Source organism: Hyla sarda, chromosome 2 (genome assembly GCF_029499605.1).
Source record: "Hyla sarda isolate aHylSar1 chromosome 2, aHylSar1.hap1, whole genome shotgun sequence".
NCBI lineage: Eukaryota > Metazoa > Chordata > Amphibia > Anura > Hylidae > Hyla > Hyla sarda.
The window spans coordinates 473302004-473317419 of NC_079190.1; positions in this window are offsets into that span (position 1 = coordinate 473302004).

Below are 15416 nucleotides of genomic sequence, written 5' to 3' on the forward strand. Positions count from 1 at the left end.
TCTGCTGAGCCTAAACACCTCACAGGTGTTTGACGACTTTTCGTTAAAGTCGGATGTGTAAATGCATTTTTTTTTTCACTAAAATGCTGGTTTTCCCCCAAATTTTACATTTTTACAAGGGGTTATAAGAGAAAATGCCCCCCAAAATTTGTAATCCCATCTCTTCTGAATATGGAAAGACCCACTGTGTGGATGTCAAGTGTTCTGCTGGCACACTACAATGTTCAGAAGAGAAGAAGTCACATTTGGCTTTTGGAAAGCAAACTGTGCTAAAATTGTTTTTGGGGGGCATGTTGCATTTAGTAAGCCACTATGGTGCCAGAACAGCAAAAAATAAATAAATAAATAAATAAATAAATAAAACACATTGCATACTATTTTGGAAACTACACCCCTCAAGGAACTTAACAAAGCGTACAGTGAGCTTTAACACCCCACAGGTGCTTTAGAAATTTCTGCTAAAGTTGGACGAGAAAATTAAAAATTTGATTTTTTTCACTAAAATGATGGTGTAAGCCCAAATTTTTCATTTTCACAAGGGGTAATTGGAGAAAAAGCCTCCCAAAATTTGTAACCCCATTTCTTCTGAGTATGGAAATACCCCATATGTGGATGTAAAGTGCTCTGCGGGCGAACTACAATGCTCAGAAGAGAAGGAGCGCCATTGAGCTTTTGGTGAGAGGATTTGGTTGGAATAGAAGTGGGAGGCCATGTGTGTTTACAAAGCCCCCCTGGTGCCAGAACAGTGGGACCCCCCCCCCACATGTGACCCCATTTTGGAAACTACACCCCTCTTAGAATTGAATAAAGGGTGCAGTGAACATTTACACCCCACTAGCATTTGATAGATCTTTGGAACAGTGGGCAGTGCAAATAAAAATATAACATTTTAAATTTTCACGGAACACTGTTCCAAAAATCTGTCAGACACCTGTGGGGCGTACATGCTCACTGTACCCATTATTACATTACATGAGGGGTGTAGTTTCCAAAATGGGGGTCACATGTGGGGGGGGGGTCCACTGTTCCGGCACTATGGGGGATTTGTAAACACACATGGCATTCAATTTCAGACACCTTCTCTTGCCAAAAGCCCAAGGTTACTCCTTCTCTTCTGAACATTGTAGTTCTCCCGCAGAGCACTTTACATCCATATATGGGGTATGTTCTTACTCAGAAGAAATAGGGTTACAAATTTTGGGGGGCTTTTTTCCTATTCTCCCTTGTGAAAATGAAAAATGTAGGGTAACACCAGCATTTTAGTGAATTTTTTTACATTTTTTTATTTTCACATCCAACTTTAACGGAAATTTGTCAAACACCTGTGGGATGTTAAGGCTCACTATGCCGCTTGTTACATTCCGTGAGGGGTTTAGTTTCCAAAATGGGGTCACATGTGGGAATTTATTGTTTCGCGTTTATGTCAGAACCGCTGTAAAATCAGCCACCCCTTTGCAAATCACCAATTTAGACCTCAAATGTACATAGTGCACTCTCACTCCTGAGCCTTGTTGTGCGCCCACAGAGCATTTTACGTCCACATATGGGGTAGTTCTGTACTCAAGAGAAATTGCGTTACAAATTTTGGGGCTCTTTTTTTCCTTTTACCGCTTGTGAAAATTTAAAGTATGGGGCAACACCAGCATGTTAGTACGCCCCAACTTTACCTTTTCATAAGATGTAAAAGGAAAAAAAGCCCCCCAAAATTTGTAACGCAATTTCTCCCGAGTACGGAAATACCCCATATGTGGCCTTAAACTGTTTCCTTGAAATACCACAGGGCTCTGAAGCAAGAGAGCACCATGCACATTTGAGGCCTAAATTGGGGAATTGAATCCGCCACAAAAATACCCTATGGCAGTATTTCCCAAACAGGGTGTCTCCAGCTGTTGCAAAACTCCCAGCATGCCTTGACAGCCAGTGGCTGTCCGGCAATACTGTGAGTTGTTGTTTTTCAACAGCTGGAGGCTCCATTTTGCAAACAGTGCCGTACAAGACCTTTTTTTTTATTGGGGGGGGGGGGGGGGGGCACTGTGTAGGCTTATGTAATATTTTACTTTTTATTTTGTGTAGTGTAGTGTTTTTAGGGTACATTCACACAGGCAGAGGTTTACAGTAAGTTTCTCGCTGAGAGTTTGAGCTGCTGCGGAAAATTTGCCACATCTCAAACTTGCAGCAGAACGCGTAGTAAACCTGCCAGTGTGAATGTACCATGTACATTCACATGGGGGGGGACCTCCAGCTGTTGCAAAACTACAACTCCCAGCATGCACTGACAGACCATACATGCTGGGAGTTGTAGTTATGCAACAGCTGGAGGCACATTGGTTGCGAAACACTGAGAGTTTGTTACTTTACTTTAGTGTTTCACAACCATTGTGCCTCCAGCTGTTGCAAAACTAGAACTCCCAGCATGTACAGTCTCTCAGTGCATGCTGGGAGTTGTATTTTTGCAACAGTTGGAGGCACACTGGTTGCAGAACCCTGAGCAAAACTGCAACAATCAGCATGCATTGACAGCCGAAGGGCATACTGAGAGTTGTAGTTTTGCAACAGCTGGTGGCACACGGCTACAAATCCCAGCATACCCTCTGGTAGTCTGTGCATGTTGGGAGTTGTAGTTATGAACAACTGGATGCTCACTTTTTCATAGAAAAAATGTGCCTCCAGCTGTTGCATAACTACAACTCCCAGCATGCACAGACTACCAAAGTGCATGCTCCTGTCGCCGCCACCGATCCTGAGGGGACACCCGCCGGACCAGGGAAAGGTAGGAGACCCCCGCCTGGGCCGATCTCCGCTCCAATCGCTGTCCCCAGCAAGTCCGTGATTGATCGGTCGTTCCGACCCATCAATCACGTGATCGTGAGGTGGCACCAGTGCCACCTCACTCCTGCTGAGTAAGGGTGAATGGGGCTGTCTCGGACAGCCCCAGTCACCCATTTTTTCCGGGTCACCAGAGACCCGATTGACACGGAATAACTGCAAATCGCTCGTCTGAATTGACGAGCGATTTGCGTCGATCGCCGATATGGGGGGGGGGGACCTCTGCACCCCCCTGGGCGATATGCCGGGATGCCTGCCGAACGATATCAGCAGGCATCCCCGTCCGGTCCCTGCCCAGCCAGCAGCAGGGGCAGGAAGAACGCAGGGTGTACCCATACGCCCTGAGTCCTTAAGGACTCGGAAACGGGGGCATATGGATATGCCCTGCGTCCTTAAGGGGTTAATATTTTCAAAGCAGCACAAGAGACCTTTAAAAATGTGAGGAGAAAAAAAATGGCGTGATTAATATCGCTGGATAAGAAATTACAGTAATTTTTTGATATCTCACCCAATGTGAACTGAACTCAACCCACTTGTAAGTCTGAGTTTACCTGCTACTACATTGAGATGTGGTGACTGGGGTGTTGCAGTATGTAGCAGGGTCTGGTGGTATAAACCCTGGGGGCAAGATATTGTTAACCCCTTAGTGTTCGTGACGCCAGGATGTGGTTATTCCGGTATGGTAACCGCTGTCAACCAACCCAAAAATGGTTTGTAATAAAGAAATGTCCACAGCAAGGATTCTGAATAAACTGGAACTTTTACTTAAAATGTTTAGGGAACAGTCTTTACAATTATGCAGTTCCTTCAGAGGCAACCGGGACACAGGATACCTCGCAGGCTTGCTTGGACTTGCTATTATTGAGATATTGAGGCAGACCACTGTGCTACTAATATATTCCTTAGCTGAGGAGTAGTCACTGGATTTGTAGAGATAATTGTAACTCACGTTTTAGAAGTGGCTGTGTTTCTTTAGGCTTTGGCCTAGATGAGATGAATTTGCAGTATACAGGACTTTGTGCTTCCTAATGAGTCCAAGAGATAAGAGAGAGAGAGAATAGAGACTTCAGCCCCTTATATACTAGGGGGCAGGACTAAAGCCCATTGGTTGCTAATGCCTGGGTTTCCTGTGCCCATGGAACTCTGAGCATATCAAATGACAGTAGATCACATGACCAAGGAAGGTACTATACATTTTATACAAACTGTACAACTTTATACATATGAATAATAGATACACATAATGAATATACACTGCATTTATATGAGACAACAAGGGGGAGCCCTGCAGGAGAGCCCTATGGACCTAAGAGACTCTTCCTGAGGGGACAGTTCCTGTACCGGGACACCACAAACCCCCTTGGTTAATGCGCAAACCCCCTTGCTTAGTGGCCCTCAATGTCTGTCCCTTTAGGGAGAGGAGCGAATTGGGCCATTGGGTCGTATGCAGTCCTGAAGCATTTAATTAGAACGTTCAATTTCAGGCTGATGAACGAGAAAATAATAAAGTGTAGAGTCTATGTACACATTAAAATGTCCATACATGCGCTGTTACAAGCCCTACCATTTTGGAAACTAGACCCCTCGGGGAATGTAACATGGGATAAAGTGAGCCTTTATACCCCACAGGTGTTTCACGACTTTTGCAAATGTAAAAAAAAAAAAAAAAAAAAATTACCTAAAATGCTTGTTTTCCCAAAAATTTTACATTTTTAAAAAGGGTAATAGCAGAAAATACCCCTAAAAATTTGAAGCCCAATTTCTCCCAATTCAGAAAACATGCCATATGGGGGTGAAAAGTGCTCTGCTGGCGCACTACAGGTCTCGGAAGAGAAGGAGTCACATTTGGCTTTTTGAAAGCAAATTTTGCTCTGGGGGCATGCCGCATTTAGGAAGCCCCTATGGTGCCAGGACAGCAAAAAAAACAAACACATGGCATACTATTTTGGAAACTAGACCCCTCAGGGAACGTAACAAGGGGTTAAGTGAACCTTTATACCCCACAGGTGTTTCACGACTTTTGCGTATGTAAAAAAAAAAAATGCTTGTTTTCCCAAAAATTTTACATTTTTAAAAAGGGTAAAAGCAGAAAATACCCCCCAAAATTTGTAACACAATTTCTCCCGAGTACGGCGATACCCCATATGTGACCCTTAACTGTTGCCTCGAAATACGACAGGGCTCCAAAGTGAGAGCGCCATGCGCATTTGAGGCCTAAATTAGGGACTTGCATAGGGGTGGAATTCTACGCCAGTGATTCCCAAACAGGGTGCCTCCAGCTGTTGTAAAACTCCTAGCATGCCTGGACAGTCAACGGCTGTCCGACAATACTGGGAGTTGTTGTTTTGCAACAGCTGGAGGCTCCGTTTTGTAAACAGTGGCGTACCAGACGCTTTCATTTTTATTGGGGAGGGGAGGGGGGCTATGTAGGGGTATGTGCATATGTAGTGTTTTTTACTTTTTATTTTATTTTGTGTTAGTGTAGTGTAGTGTAGTGTTTTTAGGGTACAGTCGCACAGGCGGGGATTCACAGTAGTTTCTATGCAACCAGCAGATGCATCACTACAACTCCCAGCATGCACTTTAGCTGTGTGTGCAAGCTGGGAGTTGTAGTTATACAACAGCTGAAGGTACACTTTTCCATAGAAAAAATGTGCCTCCAGTTGTTGCAAAACCATAAGTCCCAGCATGCCCATAAGGGAATGCTGGGAATTGTGGTGGTCTGCCTCCTGCTGTTGCATAACTACAGCTCCCAGCATGCCCTTTTTGCATGCTGGGAGCTGTTGCTAAGCAACAGCAGGAGGCTGTCACTCACCTCCAACGATCCACGCCGCACAGGTCAGTCCCTCGTCGTCGCCGCCGCTGTTCCTGGGGCCCCGATCCCAACATTGACACCGGGGATCGGGGTCCCCAGCACCCGGGGTGCACGTCCCGCACTCGCTCACGTCCTCCGGAAGAGGGGCGGAGCGGGTTGCGGGAGTGACACCCGCAGCAGGCGCCCTGATTGGTCGGCCGGTAATCCGGCCGACGAATCAGGGCGATGGTGAGGTGGCACCAGTTCCACCTCACCCCTGCAGGCTCTGGCCCCGATCAGCCAGTAATTCCGGGTCATCGGGTCACTGGAGACCCGATTGACCCGGAATCGCCGCAGATCGCTGGACTGAATTGTCGCCGACATGGGGGGCATAATGACCCCCCTGGGCGATATGCCGGGATGCCTGCTGAACGATTTCAGCAGGCATCCGGCTCCGGTCCCCAACCGGCTAGCGGTGGGGACCGGAATTCCCACGGGCCTATGGATACGCCCTCGGTCCTTATGGACTTGGAATGCAAGTCGTATCCATACGCCCTATGTCCTGAAGAGGTTAAGAACACAACCATGAATATGGTAACATTACTTTTACATTTTCCAACAATACCTTTCTTTTTCTTTTTTTTTTTTTTTCTTTTTGTAGAGATATACCTACATATTATTATGCATCTCTAATGACTATGCACATATTATTAGTACTATTACATTTCACTGACTGACAACCTTACTGACATTTCACTGCTATACACTGTATGGTATGCATGATGTCTGCAATGCTTATTCATACTTGACATTATCTCAATGTTGTTGTTGTTGTGTTTTTTATTTTTATTTTTTATAGACATTTAACCCCTTAAGGACCAAGCCCATTTTCACCTTAAGGACCAGTGCGTTTTTTGCACATCTGACAACTGTCATTTTAAGCATTAATAACTCTGGGATGTTTTTTCGTGATATATTCTACTTTAACATAGCGGTAAAATTTTGTCCATACTTGCATCCTTTCTTGGTGAAAAATTCCAAAATTTCATGAAAAATTTGAAAATGTTGCAATTTTCAAACTTTGAAGCTCTCTGCTTGTAAGGAAAATAGGCATTCCAAATAAATTATATATAGATTCACATATACAATATGTCTACTTTATGCTTGCATCATAAAGTTGACATGTTTTTACTTTTGGAAGACATCAGAGGGCAGCAATTTTCAAATTTTTCACAACATTTTCTAAATCTGAATTTTTCAGGGACCAGTTCAGTTTTGAAGTGGATTTGAAGGGCTTATTAGAAATACCCCATAAATTACCCCATTATAAAAACTGCACCCCTCAGCGTATTCAAAATGACAATCAGTAAGGAAGTTAACCCTTTAGGTATTTCACAGGAATAGCAGCAAAGTGAAGGAGAAAATTCAAAATCTGCATTTTTTACACTCGTATGTTCTTGTAGACCCAGTTTTTTTTTATCTTTATAAGGGGTAAAAGTAGAGAAATCCCCCCAAAATGTGTAACCTAATTTCTCTCAAATAAGGAAATGCCTCATGTGTGTATGTCAAGTGTTCGGTGGGCGCAGTAGAGGGCTCAGAAGGGAAGGAGCGTCTATGGTATTTTGGAGAGTGAATTTGTTTGGAATGAAGGTCGGGGGTCATGTGCTTTACAAAGCCCCCCTTGGTGCCAGAACAGTGGACCCCCCCCACATGTGACCCTATTTTGGAAACTACACCCTTCAAGGAATGTAATAAGGGGTGCAGTGAGCATTTACACCCCACTGGCCTTTGACAGGTCTTTGGAACAGTGGGCTGTGCAAATGAAAAATTAGATTTTTCATTTTTGCGGCCAACTGTTCAAAAAATCTGTCAGACACCTGTGGGGTGTAAATGCTCACTGCACCCCTTATTACATTACATCACCTCAAATGTACATGGCACTCTCACTCCTGAGCCTTGTTGTGCGCCCACAGAGCATTTTATGTCCACATATGGGTTATTTCCAACAGCTGAAGGCACACTGGTTTCAAAACACCTAGTTTGTTACTTAACTCAGTGTTTCCCAAAAAAGGGTTCCTCCAGCTGTTGCAAAACTACAACTACCAGCATGCCCAGACCGCCGAAAGACATGTTGGGAGTTAGTTTTGCAACATCTGGAGGGTCACAGTTTGGTGACCACTGTGCAGTGGTGTCCAAGCTGTAGCCCTCCAAATGTTGCAAAACTTCAACTCCAAGCATGCCCAAACTGTCCAGGCATGCTGGGAGTTGTAGTGCTGCAAAATCTGAAGGGCCACATGTTACAGAATTACAACTCCCAGCATGCCTGGACTGTCTGGGCATGCTGGGAGTTGTAGTTTTTTAACATCTGTAAGAGCACAGTTTGGACACCAATGCACAGTGGTCTCCAAACTGTGGGCCTCCAGATGTTGCAAAACTACAACTCCCAGCATGCCCAGACAGCCTTTGGCTGTCTCGGCTTGCTGGGAGTTGTAGTTTGGCAACTCCTGGAATGCAGCAGTGAAGATCACTTACCGCTGATCTTCACAGCTCCGTCCGCCGGTCCCGCACTGTCTGTCCGGTACCGCCGCGGGTCCCGCTGTGATCGCTGGCCCCGTGACATGATCACTGGTCCCGGGACATGATCGCTGGTCCCGGGACCCTCCGCCATCTTCCCCCCACTCTTCCCCGACATTTAGGGGCGGGGCAGAGCGGGGATTTCACCTTTAACCTCCCGCCCCCCTCCTGCCATTGGTCGCTAGTCCTAACGACCAATGGCAGGGGTTTAGGAGCGAGGTGGCAGCTGCCACCTAGGTCCTATCCCTTCAGGATGATCGGAGCGGTCTCTGACTGCTCCGATCATCGTTATTTTCTGGGCGATCGGGTCACCAGAGACCCGATCAGCCCGGAACCCCACAAGTCCTTGTCATTAGTCAGTCACTAACTGACTGACTAATGACAACGATCTGCAGCCGGGGACCAGTCTGATTGGTCCCCTGCTGCATAGTGTCATCGGTCAGCTGTCCAGGACAGCTGAGATGACGTTTCTATCACCATGCCAACGGACATGGTGATAGAAAATGTATTGGACGTGTATACACGTCCATTTGCGTTAAGTCACAGAAAAAATGGACGTGTATACACGTCAATTTGCGGGAAGGGGTTAATATTATAACACTGGTTATTTCTGCTGTTATACACTGGTTGAGGATTGGGTTGCCTGAGGCTTTCTGCCCAATGCTTTGGCTGCTAGGGTCTATCGGTACTACACACTTACCCCAAGAACACTTTATTCTAGATAACATTTACACATTCTGTTACCTTACTTTTTTGCGTGCACGTGCATTCTCCACAGGAATACATTCTGGCCAGTAAAGTACCCTGGATACGCAGAGACAAGAAGAAATAGCATTAGTTGCATGACATTTAGTGCATAACAGTGGTATGGACTGGCATAAGACAGGTCACAGTCCCTAATAAACCTTTAATTGGATGTGTGAGATACGTGGTTTTGTGTGATTTCTGTGTACTAAACTTGTAGATGTACACTAATGGAGTTCTGTGTGTACTGAATTTTATGTGTACTGAATTTATATGTACTTTTAATGAAGTCAGTCTTGGTATCTGATTTATTAGGCGTTAGTGGAAAGGTGGTTTTCTTGTTTCTCCCAGTGGAGCTGGGACAGCACCTGAGTAGAATCACTATAACACCGCTCTATAATTTTGTAGTCATGTACAGTAAACCATTTGTTACGCCGAGCGCTCCGGGTCCCCGCTCCTCCCCGGAGCGCTCGCATCATCCTCGCATTTGCAGCGCCCCGGTCAGACCTGCTGACCGGGTGCGCTGCAATACCTCTCTCAGCCGGGATGCGATTCGCGTTGCGGGAGGCGCCCGCTCGCGATGCGCATCCCGGCTCCCGTACCTGACTCGCTCTGCGTCGGTCTTGTCCCGGCGCGCGCGGCCCCGCTCCTTAGGGCGCGCACGCGCCGGGTCTCTGCAATTTAAAGGGCCACTGCGCCACTGATTGGCGCAGCTGGCTTAATTAGTGTGTTCACCTGTGCACTCCCTATTTATACTTCACTTCCCCTGCACTCCCTCGCCGGATCTTGTTGCCATTGTGCCAGTGAAAGCGTTTCCTTGTGTGTTCCTAGCCTGTGTTCCAGACCTCCTGCCGTTGCCCCTGACTACGATCCTTGCTGCCTGCCCTGACCTTCTGCTACGTCCGACCTTGCTCTTGTCTACTCCCTTGTACCGCGCCTATCTTCAGCAGTCAGAGAGGTTGAGCCGTTGCTGTTGGATACGACCTGGTTGCTACCGCCGCTGCAAGACCATCCCGCTTTGCGGCGGGCTCTGGTGAATACCAGTAGCAACTTAGAACCGGTCCACCAGCACGGTCCACGCCAATCCCTCTCTGGCACAGAGGATCCACCTCCAGCCAGCCGAATCGAGACAGTAGATCTGGCCATGGATCCCGCTGAAGTCCCACTGCCAGTTGTCGCCGACCTCACCACGGTGGTCGCCCAGCAGTCGCAACAGATAGCGCAACAAGGCCACCAGCTGTCTCAACTGACCGTGATGCTACAGCAGCTACTACCACAGCTTCAGCAATCATCTCCTCCGCCAGCTCCTGCACCTCCTCCGCAGCGAGTGGCCGCTTCCGGCCTACGATTATCCTTGCCGGATAAATTTGATGGGGACTCTAAGTTTTGCCGTGGCTTTCTTTCGCAATGTTCCCTGCACTTGGAGATGATGTCGGACCAGTTTCCTACTGAAAGGTCTAAGGTGGCTTTCGTAGTCAGCCTTCTGTCTGGGAAAGCTCTGTCATGGGCCACACTGCTCTGGGACCGCAATGACCCCGTCACTGCCTCTGTACACTCCTTCTTCACGGAGATTCGAAGTGTCTTTGAGGAACCTGCCCGAGCCTCTTCTGCTGAGACTGCCCTGCTGAACCTGGTCCAGGGTAATTCTTCTGTTGGCGAGTACGCCATCCAATTCCGTACTCTTGCCTCCGAATTATCCTGGAATAATGAGGCCCTCTGCGCGACCTTTAAAAAAGGCCTATCCAGCAACATTAAAGATGTGCTGGCCGCACGAGAAATTCCTGCTAACCTGCATGAACTTATTCATCTGGCCACCCGCATTGACATGCGTTTTTCCGAAAGGCGTCAGGAGCTCCGCCAGGATATGGACTTTGTTCGCACGAGGCGTTTTTTCTCCCCGGCTCCTCTCTCCTCTGGTCCTCTGCAATCCGTTCCTGTGCCTCCCGCCGTGGAGGCTATGCAAGTTGACCGGTCTCGCTTGACACCTCAAGAAAGGACACGATGCCGCATGGAGAATCTGTGCCTGTACTGTGCCGGTACCGAACACTTCTTGAAGGATTGTCCTATCCGTCCTCCCCGCCTGGAAAGACGTACGCTGACTCCGCACAAAGGTGAGACAGTTCTTGATGTCAACTCTGCTTCTCCACGCCTTACTGTGCCTGTGCGGATATCTTCCTCTACCTTCTCCTTCTCTACTATGGCCTTCTTGGATTCCGGATCTGCAGGAAATTTTATTTTGGCCTCTCTCATCAACAGGTTCAACATCCCGGTGACCAGTCTCGCCAGACCCCTCTACATCAATTCTGTTAACAATGAAAGATTGGACTGTACCGTGCGTTACCGCACGGAACCTCTCCTAATGTGCATCGGACCTCATCACGAAAAAATTGAATTTTTGGTCCTCTCCAACTGCACTTCCGAAATTCTTCTTGGATTACCGTGGCTTCAACGCCATTCCCCAACCCTTGATTGGTCCACAGGAGAAATCAAGAGCTGGGGTACTTCTTGTTTCAAGGACTGTCTTAAACCGGTTCCCAGTACTCCCTGCCGTGACCCTGTGGTTCCCCCTGTAACCGGTCTTCCTAAGGCTTATATGGACTATGCTGACGTGTTTTGCAAAAAGCAAGCTGAGACTTTACCTCCTCACAGGCCTTATGACTGTCCTATTGACCTCCTCCCGGGTACTACTCCACCCCGGGGCAGAATTTATCCTCTGTCTGCTCCAGAGACTCTTGCCATGTCAGAGTCAGAGGAAAATTTAAAAAAGGGGTTTATCCGCAAATCCTCCTCTCCTGCCGGAGCTGGATTTTTTTTTGTGTCCAAAAAAGATGGCTCCCTACGTCCTTGCATTGATTACCGCGGACTTAATAAAATCACGGTAAAGAACCGCTACCCCCTACCTCTTATCTCGGAACTCTTTGATCGCCTACAAGGTGCCCACATCTTTACCAAACTGGACTTAAGAGGTGCTTATAATCTCATCCGCATCAGGGAGGGGGACGAATGGAAGACTGCATTTAACACCAGAGATGGACACTTTGAGTATCTGGTCATGCCCTTTGGCCTGTGCAACGCCCCTGCCGTCTTCCAAGACTTTGTTAATGAAATTTTTCGTGATCTCTTATATTCCTGTGTTGTGGTTTATCTGGACGATATTCTGATTTTTTCTGCCAACTTAGAAGAACACCGCCAGCATGTCCGCATGGTTCTTCAGATACTTCGAGACAATCAACTTTATGCCAAAATGGAAAAATGTCTGTTTGAATGTCAATCTCTTCCTTTCCTAGGATACTTGGTCTCTGGCCAGGGACTACAAATGGACCCAGATAAACTCTCTGCCGTCTTAGATTGGCCACGCCCCTCCGGACTCCGTGCTATCCAACGTTTTTTGGGGTTCGCCAATTATTACAGACAATTTATTCCACACTTTTCCACTATTGTGGCTCCTATCGTGGCTTTAACCAAGAAAAATGCCAATCCCAAGTCCTGGTCTCCCCAAGCGGAAGACGCATTTAAACATCTCAAGTCTGCCTTTTCTTCTGCTCCCGTGCTCTCCAGACCTGACCCATCTAAACCCTTCCTATTGGAGGTAGATGCCTCCTCAGTGGGAGCTGGAGCTGTCCTTTTACAAAAAAATTCTTCCGGGCATGCTGTTACTTGTGGGTTTTTTTCTAGGACCTTATCTCCGGTGGAGAGAAACTACTCCATCGGGGATCGAGAACTACTGGCCATGAAATTGGCGCTTGAGGAATGGAGGCATCTGCTGGAGGGATCAAAATTTCCAGTTATCATATACACTGATCACAAGAATCTCTCCTATCTCCAGTCTGCCCAACGGCTGAACCCTCGCCAGGCCAGGTGGTCGTTGTTCTTTGCCCGTTTTAACTTTGAAATTCATTTTCGCCCTGCCGACAAGAACATTAGGGCCGATGCCCTCTCTCGTTCCTCGGATGCCTCGGAAGTAGAGCTCTCTCCGCAACACATCATTCCTCCTGACTGTCTGATCTCCACTTCTCCAGCCTCCATCAGGCAAACTCCTCCAGGGAAGACCTTCGTTTCTCCACGCCAGCGTCTCGGGATTCTCAAATGGGGACACTCCTCCCACCTCGCAGGCCATGCGGGCATCAAAAAATCCTTGCAACTCATCTCTCGTTTCTATTGGTGGCCGACTCTGGAGACGGATGTTGTTGATTTTGTGCGGGCCTGTACTGTCTGTGCCCGGGATAAGACTCCTCGCCAGAAGCCTGCTGGTCTCCTTCATCCTCTGCCTGTCCCCGAACAGCCTTGGTCACTGATTGGTATGGACTTTATTACAGACTTACCCCCATCCAGTGGCAACACTGTTGTTTGGGTGGTCGTTGATCGATTTTCCAAGATGGCACATTTTATTCCTCTTCCTGGTCTTCCTTCAGCGCCTCAGTTGGCAAAACAATTTTTTGTACACATTTTTCGTCTTCACGGTTTGTCCACGCAGATCGTCTCAGATAGAGGCGTCCAATTCGTGTCTAAATTCTGGAGGGCCCTCTGTAAACAGCTCAAGATTAAATTAAACTTCTCTTCTTCTTATCATCCCCAATCCAATGGGCAAGTAGAAAGAATTAACCAGGTCCTGGGTGACTATTTACGGCATTTTGTTTCCTCCCGCCAGGATGACTGGGCAGATCTTCTACCATGGGCCGAATTCTCATACAACTTCAGAGTCTCCGAATCTTCTGCTAAGTCCCCATTTTTCGTGGTGTACGGCCGTCACCCTCTTCCCCCCCTCCCTACTCCCTTGCCCTCTGGTTTGCCCGCTGTGGATGAAGTGACTCGTGATCTTTCCACCATATGGAAAGAGACCCAAAATTCTCTTTTACAGGCTTCATCCCGCATGAAAAGGTTTGCCGATAAGAAAAGAAGAACTCCCCCCATTTTTGCTCCCGGAGACAAGGTATGGCTCTCCGCTAAATATGTCCGCTTTCGTGTCCCCAGTTACAAACTGGGACCACGCTATCTTGGTCCTTTCAAAGTCTTGTGCCAGATTAACCCTGTCTCTTACAAACTCCTTCTTCCTCCTTCTCTTCGTATTCCCAATGCCTTCCATGTCTCTCTCCTTAAACCACTCATCATTAACCGCTTCTCTCCCAAACTTGTTTCTCCCACTCCTGTTTCCGGTTCTTCTGACGTCTTCTCCGTGAAGGAGATTCTGGCCTCCAAGACGGTCAGAGGGCAAAAATTTTCTTGGTGGATTGGGAAGGCTGTGGTCCAGAAGAGAGATCCTGGGAACCTGAGGACAACATCCTAGACAAAAGTCTTGTCCTCAGGTTCTCAGGCTCCAAGAAGAGGGGGAGACCCAAGGGGGGGGTACTGTTACGCCGAGCGCTCCGGGTCCCCGCTCCTCCCCGGAGCGCTCGCATCATCCTCGCATTTGCAGCGCCCCGGTCAGACCTGCTGACCGGGTGCGCTGCAATACCTCTCTCAGCCGGGATGCGATTCGCGTTGCGGGAGGCGCCCGCTCGCGATGCGCATCACGGCTCCCGTACTTGACTCGCTCTCCGTCGGTCTTGTCCCGGCGCGCGCGGCCCCGCTCCTTAGGGCGCGCGCGCCGGGTCTCTGCAATTTAAAGGGCCACTGCGCCACTGATTGGCGCAGCTGGCTTAATTAGTTTGTTCACCTGTGCACTCCCTATTTATACTTCACTTCCCCTGCACTCCCACGCCGGATCTTGTTGCCATTGTGCCAGTAAAAGCGTTTCCTTGTGTGTTCCTAGCCTGTGTTCCAGACCTCCTGCCGTTGCCCCTGACTACGATCCTTGCTGCCTGCCCTGACCTTCTGCTACGTCCGACCTTGCTCTTGTCTACACCCTTGTACCGCGCCTATCTTCAGCAGTCAGAGAGGTTGAGCCGTTGCTGGTGGATACGACCTGGTTGCTACCGCCGCTGCAAGACCATCCCGCTTTGCGGCGGGCTCTGGTGAATACCAGTAGCAACTTAGAACCGGTCCACCAGCACGGTCCACGCCAATCCCTCTCTGGCACAGAGGATCCACCTCCAGCCAGCCGAATCGTGACACCATTTACATTTTATTACATTTTAGGTGAACATAACTTTTGTTGCTTGTAGGCACAAAGGTTAAATACCAGCAGCAAATAATTAAGATGGTCAGGTTAAATTTACCTGATATTTTTGAGTGCCAAATAGTGCACAAAATATATATTACTTTTATCACATATACAATAACGTGCATGTAAGGCTCAGCAATCCACCTACATTATGGAGTCTTTGGTTAGGATCATGGCTATAGCTGGGCACAAGACTTAATAGGATCTCCTAGGGCAAGGAGTCTCTCGGCCAGAGCCGGGCACAAACTTACAAAAATGGTTACTTTACAAATGGTGAAACTTCTTTGCACAGTCCTGCCAGGCACTTGACTTGAACTGTTGCGGATAATGATAACCTGAAACAATAAAGAAGGTATTAGTGTACCACACATTTAGTAG